Source organism: Trichomycterus rosablanca, chromosome 27, assembly GCF_030014385.1.
Source record: "Trichomycterus rosablanca isolate fTriRos1 chromosome 27, fTriRos1.hap1, whole genome shotgun sequence".
Lineage (NCBI taxonomy): Eukaryota > Metazoa > Chordata > Actinopteri > Siluriformes > Trichomycteridae > Trichomycterus > Trichomycterus rosablanca.
Window position 1 is genome coordinate 8,455,691 of NC_086014.1, and position 12,124 is coordinate 8,467,814.

Consider the following 12,124-nt stretch of genomic DNA (forward strand, 5'->3'; position numbering starts at 1 on the left):
AGGCAGTGCTGGATAATAATGGTGGTCACACAAAATATTGACACTTTAGGCACAATTTGGACATGTTCACTGTGGGGTGTACTCACTTATGTTGCCAGCCATTTAGACATTAATGGCTGTGTGTTGAGTTATTTTCAGAAGACAGTAAATCTACACTGCTATACAAGCTGTACACTGACTACTCTAAGTTATATCCAAGTTTCATGTCTACAGTGTTGTCCCATGAAAAGATATAATAAAATATTTGCAGAAATGTGAGGGGTGTACTCACTTTTGTGATACACTGTATATATATATATATATATATATATATATATATATATATATATATATATATATATATATATATATATATATATATTTTTTTTTTTTTTTTTTTTAGATAGATATACATTTTTATACCTTTATAGATATACATTTTTATACCTTTATAGATGTACATTTTTATACCTTTATAGATATAAATTTTTTAACTTTTATAGATATACATTTTATACCTTTATAGATATACATTTTATACTTTTATAGATATATGTTTTTATACCTTTATAGATATACATTTTTATACTTTTATAGATATACATTTTTTAACTTTTATAGATATACATTTTATACCTTTATAGATGTACATTTTTATACCTTTATAGATATACATTTTCAAAATTTCATAGATATACATTTTATACCTTTATAGATATACATTTTTTAACTTTTATAGATATACATTTTTGAATTCTGGCTGAATACATTTTCTCTCGTCAGTTTGTGGGAGTGAACACATTTACTGAAAGTTTATTAAAAGCTTAAAAAAGTAGTTGAATAGTTATTTATGTCACTGAATCTTAGATTTTAGATTAATAATAGTTCATCCATTTTGTTGAATATTGCCTTTCAGAAGTACGAGGAAAATCTGCAGTTGATTTGCAAGGACGACCCCAACACATGGCCTTTTGTCTTCTACATGTCATCTACAAAGGAAGCTTGCTGTCGTTTTGAGTCAGCTGCCTACAATGGCTGGTTTATCCTTACCAAACCTAAGTGTGTAATTGTAGATAAATCCAGCTCAGAGAACATGGAGGATCAGTATTATTACATTATTTCTATAGCGAAGTAAGTAAAAACAGGTAACACAATGAAAGAAAGAAAGTAAGCTATTAATTTTTTTTCTTTACCTTATATTAGTGTTGGACCCCCAAACTATTTTTTTAGCTCATACAAAAGAATAACAAAAGCTACACTATTCACAAAGGTATATTGTCCTGGGATATCTTCCATGCTCTAGTGTACTGAGGAAGTGTAATGATGTGCCATCCTAGCTGAGCTGTACCTTTGCAAAGTGAATAGGTAAAATCACACTTAAAACCTTGTAACTCTATACTAATAACAATTCATCCTAATTCATGCTTAAGTTTGGTATACAATCTATGGTATTAATTTAGTAATACACTGGGTATTCAGAAATACTTAAGCTATTTGTAACTGCCATTGCAGTAATAAAACATACAACTACAGTTTAATGGTTGTCATCTAATTATCTTTTTTAATGTGTCCCACTTTTCTTTTTCCTGTAAGTTATAAGCTAAATGACTGAATCTTATGTATCTTATATATCTTAATGCTTGTGTGCATATTTTAGCTGTGCATCCTTTGATTTATTATGAACCACATTAATGTTTTTTTTCGTTAATATTTTCAATAGTAACTAACTTTATTAAAAACTGTAACTTTATACTAATACTAATTTATACTAATTCATGCTTAATATATTTTAATAGTTAAAGTTTTGTACTCCACCTATTGTATTCTTATAGTAAGACACTGTGTACTCAGATATACTTAAGCAGCTTGTAACTGCCATTGCAGTAATAAAAAATACAACTACAATTTTTTGATTGTTGTTCAATTATCTTTTTTCAATGTTTGTTTCAATGTTTGTTCAATAAATGTAAAGGGTCATTCCTGGGATTTGGTGCCTTTTGGACCTTAAAACCTTTTGAAAATGAAACACTATTTTTATTTGTTTTTCATGTTTTATTATAAAAAGGACGTGTTATACTTTTCCAAACTAATATTGGTCAAGCTAAATTACACATGAACCTCATATACACTCTGACGTCCAGCCTGTTACATATTAGGTCGTAACAGGGTGGACCATAACAGGGTGGACATTCTGACATAAAATTTGCCATTAGATAGCAATTGAGCAAAACCATGCGAGCATAAAAGTGAATTTAGACAAAGAATTCTTTGCTTTTTAGTGTGATAAATGATCAAATCATATTGCTTTTTCTCATATATCCCATAACAGGATGGACATGTTATGGTTGACCATATAAGACCTTTAGGATAAAATGTGGAAAAAACAACATTAAAATGAGAAGTTAGCTACTCATCTTCCACAGTTGTTTTCCCTCCAAAAAGATCGTGTGAATGCCAGGAAATGATGTCAGTATGTGAAACAGCTCTTCATTTTAAGAGACAGTAGTAAGAAATAACAGGGTGGACAGCAACTTGAAGGACATGTGAAAAACCCTTATAATCAGCAGTAAAATGAAACTCATAAAGAAAAAAAATCCAAGGTTTAGAGGGACTTAAGCAAACCTTTTGAACAGTATTGAAAGACTCAGATATTTTCAGAATTAAACATCATATATCCATCACTAAATCAGAATGTACAGCACTAGGGACATGGGGAAACCTCTGCTATCTAGGAGATAAAAACAGTATGTATACAGTCATTTTCTTTTGGGGGGGTAGAAAACATTGTGTTTAGTATCTAAATGTGTTAGTTATTTCAGTAAGATGTTTAGAAATTGTATTGTCTAAAAAAATTTACTTAATAAATACAATGATCAGTACTGGGGACACAAAAGGCACCGAATTGTAGGAATGACCCTAAACTGGATTGCAACTGACAATCTGGAAAAAATTCCTCTCAGCATAAGCTTACAGTTTGGGTTTTATTTCTGATATTGACAAAAGACCACTGTGACAAAAGACCACCGCACTGCTGTGTTCTCTTCACTGGCTTCCAGTAGTTGTTTGCATTCAGTTTAAAACACTGATGCTCGCCTACAAAGCCAAAAATGGACCAGCTCAAAGTTACCTTTGAGGTCTAATAAAACCCTGCTCTGTAGGAGGACGAGCATCAAGGCTCTTCTCTGTACTGGCACCCAAGTGGTGGAACGAGCTTCCCTTGTCTGTCCGCGGTCTCGCTGTCTTCAAAAGATGATTAAAAACCCACCTCTTTACTAAGCACTTAAGCTGACGTATTTACTAATGCTCTTATTTAGAATAGAATAGAATCTTTATTGTCACTATACACAGCAGTGGCGGCTGCTGGTCTTTCAAAGAGGGGAAGCTCATTGTCGGCTTACATCATAAAATTTGTCAATTTATTTATACATAAATTCTGCCCTCCATTCCTTTTCAAGAAAATGGCCTGAACTCGAACAAGGAAATGTTGAAATTATGTTAAACTGAAACAAATACTATGGGTGTGTTCGAAAAGCTAGTGTGCTGTCTACATAGGCAGCATTTTACGTCATCCTGTGCGCGCTCCCGAGAAGGAGGCTGGTCGAAATCCTAGATGCCTTAAAATCCACACTTCTGAGGCATCTTATTATTTCAATGTTATTTTGGCTCAAGAACGAGTGAGCATCGAACGCTGCCTTAAGTGATCAAGACAATCCCAGCATTCATGGCTGACGGGGCAGAGAAACGAATGGGGTTATTTTCAAACGTAAATAAAATATTACTGATTTTTAACTTGTATAAACTTGTACCGAGTGTTTTTATTTGCAAGTTCGGGCTTGTCAGGAAATTTAACCGTTATCGGTACATGAAGGGAGATGTTATTGACGTTAGCGTGCTATGCTACCTCAGTTTATTGGTTTTAATGGCGAGATGCTAAATGCTAAACGCGAAATGCTAAACCCGATGGAATCGCTATCTAAGTAGTGCGTTCGAATAACCTGCCTTTTAAGTCACTAACTTATTAGAATCCTCTCTACTAAGTCAGCTGCCTATGTAGACAGTAAGACAGCAAGGCATCTCCCTAGGTTTTCGAACACACCCTATGAGTGTGTTTTATTTACACAATGAACAATGGAAATGGTCAAGTTATTTCACCAAGCAAATACCAAGAAATGGGTTGCAGTTTGTTTTTTGACTTCACTCGCAAAATCTGCGATGGGACTGAAGCTCCCAGTGATTAAGTCACGGTGCAGATCTCAAAATAGCTGGCAATCAAAACGGGATTCATCTTTTCGACTGATCCTCCAATCATCTTGCAGAAGCTTCGCGTCCAGACCCGCCCACAGCTCCATTCACCCCCAGAGACGCTCAGCGTCCGGGGGCGGAACAAATTCGTGGCATTTATCCAATGACCGGCAAGTTTCAAAGCAATGAAAAAAACCCTCCCATGCAGCCCCATTGAAGTGAAGAGATGCTCAGCTTCTACTGGCAAATGCATCGAAGCTACGGGGATGTATGAGAAGTTAACAAAATCGAGTCAGTCGATTTGTGATAAGTAGCTGATTCTGAACGAACTCGTCTTCGAGATGAACGTGTTCTAACGCATTTGTAGTCAATGAAATGTTAACACAACTGTACATATTTCACCATTTAATTTTTGACATTTTAGTCTTAGAGAAATCGCCACTGATACACAGGTACAATTAAGTTTTGAATGGCATCTCTCCAATAGAGTGGCAGCAGTAGAGAAAAAGACAGTAGTAGTAAAATCACAAAAATTATTTACACTCTAAAAAATAAGATTAAAATAAAAAAAATTTTACACTCTTAAGTACATTTACATTTGTAGCTTTAAATATTAAATACTGACTGTGTGTGCAAATGCTGTGTAGTCCGTGTGTGACCCATAGTCCTGTGTTTGTGCTTGTGCTCGTTCTTTTTCAGTTCTGTGGTGTGTGATGGAGGCCACAGCTCTGGGAAAAAAGCTGTTTCTTAGTCTATATATGCATGCTTTTATTGCCCTGAATCTTTTGCCTGAGGGTAGTAGCTGGAATAGTGTGTGTCCAGGGTGCGTTGTGTCTTTGATGATGCTGCTAGCCATCCTCCTCAGTCGGCTAGCATACAACATGTCCAGGTGTGAAAGTTCTGTGCCAATAATGCGCTGAGCTGTTTTCACCACCCGATGCAGATCTTTACGCTCTGTAGCAGTGCAGCTCGTATACCACACTGTGACATTGCTGGTCAAAATGCTTTCTATTGTGCTCCTGTAAAAGTTCACCAGTAGTCTCTGCAGTAGTTTGGCCTTTTTCAGCTTCCGGAGAAGGAAGAGTCTTTGTCAGCGGTCCATGTCAGCTGGTCAGAAACGTAGACTGCGAGGAACTTCAGGCTTTTCACCATCTTTACTTCTTCTGTTTGTATGTGAAGGATGAGGTGGTCTATTTCTTTTGTTCTTCAAAAGTCAATGACAATCTCCTTTGTCTTATAGGTGTTAAGAGCCAGGTTGTTGAATCTACACCAATTAGTGGTGATAAATCGGGTCCATTTTATGGACTCGGGTTAATCTGAGTCACTCAGTAATGTGATCTGGTTCACCTGAGTCACTTGTACTGACATCTTAATTGCGATTGATTTACTGCACGAAAATGCATCCAAATAACACTTGTCTTCCATGCATCTACAGTGGGGAAAATAAGTATTTGATCCCCTGCTGATTTTCTAAGTTTACCCCCTTACAAAGACTTGAACAGTCTATAATTTTTATGGAAAGTTTATTTTAACAGAGAGAGACAGAATATCAACAAAAAATCCAGAAAAAAAAACATTAAATAAAAGTTATAAATTCATTTGTATTTAATTAAGGGAAATAAGTATTTGATCCCCTACCAACCAGCAAGAATTCTGACCCCCACAGACCGGTTATGTGCCCATGAGGCACACAAATTAGTCCTGTCCCTGTATAAAAGACTCCTGTCACAGAATCAGTTTCTTCCGTTCAAATCTCTCGACCACCATGGGCAAGACCAAAGAGCTATCAAAGGACGTCAGGGACAAGATTGTAGACCTGCACAAGGCTAGAATGGGCTACAAGACCATCAGCAAGAAGCTTGGTGAGAAAGAGACCACTGTTGGTGCGATCATTCAAAATGGAAGAAATACAAGATCACAGTCAATCACCCTCACTCTGGAGCTCCATGCAAGATCTCACCTCGTGGGGTAAGAATGATTCTGAGAAAGGTGAGGTCAGCCCAGAATTACACGGGAGGAGCTTGTCAATGATCTCAAGGGAGCTGGGCGCACAGTCACCAAGAAAACCATTAGTAACACACTTCGCCGTAATGGTTTGAGATCCTGCAGTGCCCGCAAAGTCCCTTTGCGCAAGAAGGCTCATGTACAGGCCCGTCTGAAGTTTGCCAATGAACACCTGAATGATTCCGAGAAAGCTTGGGAGAATGTGATATGGTCAGATGAGACCAAAATTGAGCTCTTTGGCATCAACTCCACTCGCTGTGTTTGGAGGTAGAGAAATGCCCAGTGGGGATGGTGTTCTTGGGGTCATATCCAGCATTTCTCTGCTCCCAGCTCCCTTGAGATCATTGACAAGCTCCTCCCGTGTAATTCTGGGCTGACACCTCACCTTTCTCAGAATCCTTCTTACCCCACGAGGTGAGATCTTGCATGGAGCTCCAGAGTGAGGGTGATTGACTGTGATCTTGTATTTCTTCCATTTTCGAATTATCGCACCAACAGTGGTCTCTTTCTCACCAAGCTCCTTGCTGATGGTCTTGTAGCCCATTCCAGCCTTTTGCATGTCTACAATCTTGTCCCTGACGTCCTTTGATAGCTCTTTGGTCTTGCCCATGGTGGTCGAGAGATTTGAACGGAAGAAACTGATTCTGTGACAGGAGTCTTTTATACAGGGACAGGACTAATTTGTGTGCCTTTTGTGCACATAACCGGTCTGTGGGGGTCAGAATTCTTGCTGGTTGGTAGGGGATCAAATACTTATTTCCCTTAATTAAATACAAATGAATTTATAACTTTTATTTAATGTTTTTTTTCTGGATTTTTTTGTTGATATTCTGTCTCTCTCTGTTAAAATAAACTTTCCATAAAAATTATAGACTGTTCAAGTCTTTGTAAGGGGGTTAACTTAGAAAATCAGCAGGGGATCAAATACTTATTTTCCTCACTGTATATCTTCTTTAAATAAATCCTTCTCTCTTAATTCTCTTGGCACCTCACACTTCTCCTGTCAGTGACAAGTTGACACTTTTTTGTAAGTGGAATCTTAATCATGGGGAATAGGGACAAGAAGGGGGGAGAGGGGGGTGGACTCACCTACCAATCAGATGGGTATATTAATGGATCAAGGGTTCAAGTGGGATGGTCAACACTAAATTGCCATAATAACTTGACCCAGTCAGGCAGCCACAGTGGCACCAAAACAAACAGTCAATAAATTACCATGGGGAAGAGCTATAAAACTCCTTAAGTTGTACAGTCCTAAAGTAGCCTGTAAGCATTTGCATTTTAAATAATAATATAAGTATATTTTGTTGTTGTTTCGCTTAAGAAAATATGCTGCATTACTAATCTATACCACTACTACTGATAATAATAATAATATTAATAATAATAATATTAATAATAATAATAGCATGTGCATAAAATCAGCCACATAATAAACACCAGTGTGTTTAACCGCTTGTGTATTAGAATATTTCACTTATTACGTAAATTCACAGACTGGAGTGAAGTCGGTTCAGCCAAATCACAGTTTGTAGTGTTTCCAGTGAGTCTGCTCACTTGTTTTGTGTACTTAGCAGCAGCCAATCAGAGGACTTATAAGATCTGGGTTAACTTAGACCTTGGACTTGTGATTCCTGATTCAGTACAAAGATTCGAATCATTAACCCGGGTTGTATATAGGGGTGCAGTCCTATGTAAAGAGTGTGAAAAGAATAGGGCTTAGCCAATTATCCAATGGGAGGCTCTTACCTATTTGTTTAGTTAAATCCAGGAGGTGACCTTTTTTTTGGCCAGGCAGTGTAGTTTATATCAGAATACATCGGCACACACACAAGTTTTACAGTATTTCTGACCTTATCATTCTCTACAGGACATAACACCAACTACACTACATCCGTAGCCTAGTGGTTAAGGTACTGAACTAGTAATCAACAGGTCACCACTGCCAGGTTGCTGCTTCAAGAGATCAACTATGCCATGGAGGAACTGGCTAAGCAAAAGGCACCTGGTCTGAATGATAATGCAGAAGTGTAATAAACTGGGATCTGGCCAGAATAAGGGACACAATCAGTCTTCATTTCACCACCTGAGAAGGGTGAATTAAATGCAGGAACTACAGGACCAAACGCTAGCAAGATCATGTTGTGAGTAAGCTGGATTTAGGCCAAGAAGAAGCACATGGAACCGACGAGGCACCACATGACAACACTGAAGGCAGCGTCATGACAGGACTTGTGAAAGGACTTATGATGAGGAAAACCAAGAATAAGCTGGTTTGACAACATAACAACATGCACTGCATTATCAGGGGGTAGTCTCAAGACAGTGTAACACTGGAGAAAGCTGACCCATCTGTGCAGCCAACCATTGCAAAATGATGATGGCGTAGTAACGTGACATGAAGCTGGCTAACCAGTTAGCTTCATTGTTTATCCCACTCAGTCTATTATGACAAATTTAGCTTTAAGATCCACATTTATATTTAGGGCTGGCTTGATAACACTTTTTTATGTCCGATACCGATACTGCAAATTGAGTATAAGGCTTTTTTTTGCCCAGTGAAGTTTTAAGTGGCATTTGTGCATGTAACTCTGTATTGTAGTGCTTGACAAAGGTATGACAAAGTAATCCCTTGCCCATGTGGTTATATCAGCTATTGTTGAGTGGCGGTTCTTGATGCAGTGCCGTCTGAGGGATCGAAGATCACGGGCGTTCAGCTAAAGCTTGCACCCTTGGCCTTTACACATTAGAATTATTCCGATTCCTTGAATTGTTTAATGATATTATGCAATGTAGAGGTAGAAATATGCAAATCCCTTCCAATCTTTCTTTGAGGTACATTGTTTTAAAACAATGTGCCTTTCCTGGAGGCTGCTTTTGTACCAAACCATGATTACAATCACCTGTTGACATAACCTGTTTAAAATCGCATCATTATGTAGTTTTTTCACCTCATTACTAGCCCTAAATTGCCCCGTCCCAACTTTTTTTGTTGCAGGCCTGAAATGCAGGAATGGAGGTATATTAACAAATGAAATGAAGTTGAGCAGGCAAAACATGAAATATATTGGGTTCATTTTGTCTGCAATCAAATTAAAGTCAAAGTAAATGTAAGGAATACTGCATTTTTGTTTTATTTGCATTTTCCTTACTGTCCTAACTTTTTCTGATTTGGGGTTGTAGAAGCATCCAAAAGTCTTAGACCTTTTAAGCAATGACAGCTCAAACAAATACTAATTACCCATGACCTTTTATTCTGAAGACTGCAGTGCTTATAAAACTGCCTTGATTTTATTATGAACATCACCTCACAGTCTTGGAAGTACCCTAACAAACCAGTGTTAATAAACTCATAAATGCAAGTTAAGAATGTGTCATATGGTATAAAATGCTGACAAATACCTCCAATGTCTTCGGACTCAAGCTTTTCTGAATTTGCATTGTGCACTTTTTAGAAATAATAGACATGGCGTTTTTTAGGTCAAAGAAAAAAAGGACCATCCAGACTGACAGGGTTTGTCATATCAGGGCATATTAGTATACATTAGTAAATAATGACAAATGAAAGCCACAAGCCAGATATACTTTGAAATTAAATATTTTCTATTGAATATTGAAGTGTGTATATTCATAAAATTCCTTAACCACATCTTAACATATTCTTTAACCATTGGCAGGGTTTTAAAAGTCTTTGTAAGGGGGTTAACTTAGAAAATCAGCAGGGGATCAAATACTTATTTTCCTCACTGTATATCTTCTTTAAATAAATCCTTCTCTCTTAATTCTCTTGGCACCTCACACTTCTCCTGTCAGTGACAAGTTGACACTTTTTTGTAAGTGGAATCTTAATCATGGGGAATAGGGACAAGAAGGGGGGAGAGGGGGGTGGACTCACCTACCAATCAGATGGGTATATTAATGGATCAAGGGTTCAAGTGGGATGGTCAACACTAAATTGCCATAATAACTTGACCCAGTCAGGCAGCCACAGTGGCACCAAAACAAACAGTCAATAAATTACCATGGGGAAGAGCTATAAAACTCCTTAAGTTGTACAGTCCTAAAGTAGCCTGTAAGCATTTGCATTTTAAATAATAATATAAGTATATTTTGTTGTTGTTTCGCTTAAGAAAATATGCTGCATTACTAATCTATACCACTACTACTGATAATAATAATAATAATAATAATAATAATAATAATATTAATAATAATAATAGCATGTGCATAAAATCAGCCACATAATAAACACCAGTGTGTTTAACCGCTTGTGTATTAGAATATTTCACTTATTACGTAAATTCACAGACTGGAGTGAAGTCGGTTCAGCCAAATCACAGTTTGTAGTGTTTCCAGTGAGTCTGCTCACTCGTTTTGTGTACTTAGCAGCAGCCAATCAGAGGACTTATAAGATCTGGGTTAACTTAGACCTTGGACTTGTGATTCCTGATTCAGTACAAAGATTCGAATCATTAACCCGGGTTGTAAATAGGGGTGCAGTCCTATGTAAAGAGTGTGAAAAGAATAGGGCTTAGCCAATTATCCAATGGGAGGCTCTTACCTATTTGTTTAGTTAAATCCAGGAGGTGACCTTTTTTTTGGCCAGGCAGTGTAGTCTATATCAGAATACATCAGCACACACACAAGTTTTACAGTATTTCTGACCTTATCATTCTCTACAGGACATAACACCAACTACACTACATCCGTAGCCTAGTGGTTAAGGTACTGAACTAGTAATCAAAAGGTCACCACTGCCAGGTTGCTGCTTCAAGAGATCAACTATGCCATGGAGGAACTGGCTAAGCAAAAGGCACCTGGTCTGAATGATAAGGCAGTTGGAACTGCTCAGGTTGGAACAAGCTGCATAGGGTCTGCAGAAGTGTAATAAACTGGGATCTGGCCAGAATAAGGGACACAATCAGTCTTCATTTCACCACCTGAGAAGGGTGAATTAAATGCAGGAACTACAGGACCAAACGCTAGCAAGATCATGTTGTGAGTAAGCTGGATTTAGGCCAAGAAGAAGCACATGGAACCGACGAGGCACCACATGACAACACTGAAGGCAGCGTCATGACAGGACTTGTGAAAGGACAAGACAGTGTAACACTGGAGAAAGCTGACCCATCTGTGCAGCCAACCATTGCAAAATGATGATGGCGTAGTAACGTGACATGAAGCTGGCTAACCAGTTAGCTTCATTGTTTATCCCACTCAGTCTATTATGACAAATTTAGCTTTAAGATCCACATTTATATTTAGGGCTGGCTTGATAACACTTTTTTATGTCCGATACCAATACTGCAAATTGAGTATAAGGCTTTTTTTTGCCCAGTGAAGTTTTAAGTGGCATTTGTGCATGTAACTCTGTATTGTAGTGCTTGACAAAGGTATGACAAAGTAATCCCTTGCCCATGTGGTTATATCAGCTATTGTTGAGTGGCGGTTCTTGATGCAGTGCCGTCTGAGGGATCGAACATTACGGGCGTTCAGCTAAAGCTTGCACCCTTGGCCTTTACACATTAGAATTATTCCGATTCCTTGAATTGTTTAATGATATTATGCAATGTAGAGGTAGAAATATGCAAATCCCTTCCAATCTTTCTTTGAGGTACATTGTTTTAAAACAATGTGCCTTTCCTGGAGGCTGCTTTTGTACCAAACCATGATTACAATCACCTGTTGACATAACCTGTTTAAAATCGCATCATTATGTAGTATTTTCACCTCATTACTAGCCCTAAATTGCCCCGTCCCAACTTTTTTTGTTGCAGGCCTGAAATGCAGGAATGGAGGTATATTAACAAATGAAATGAAGTTGAGCAGGCAAAACATGAAATATATTGGGTTCATTTTGTCTGCAATCAAATTAAAGTCAAAGTAAATGTAAGGAATA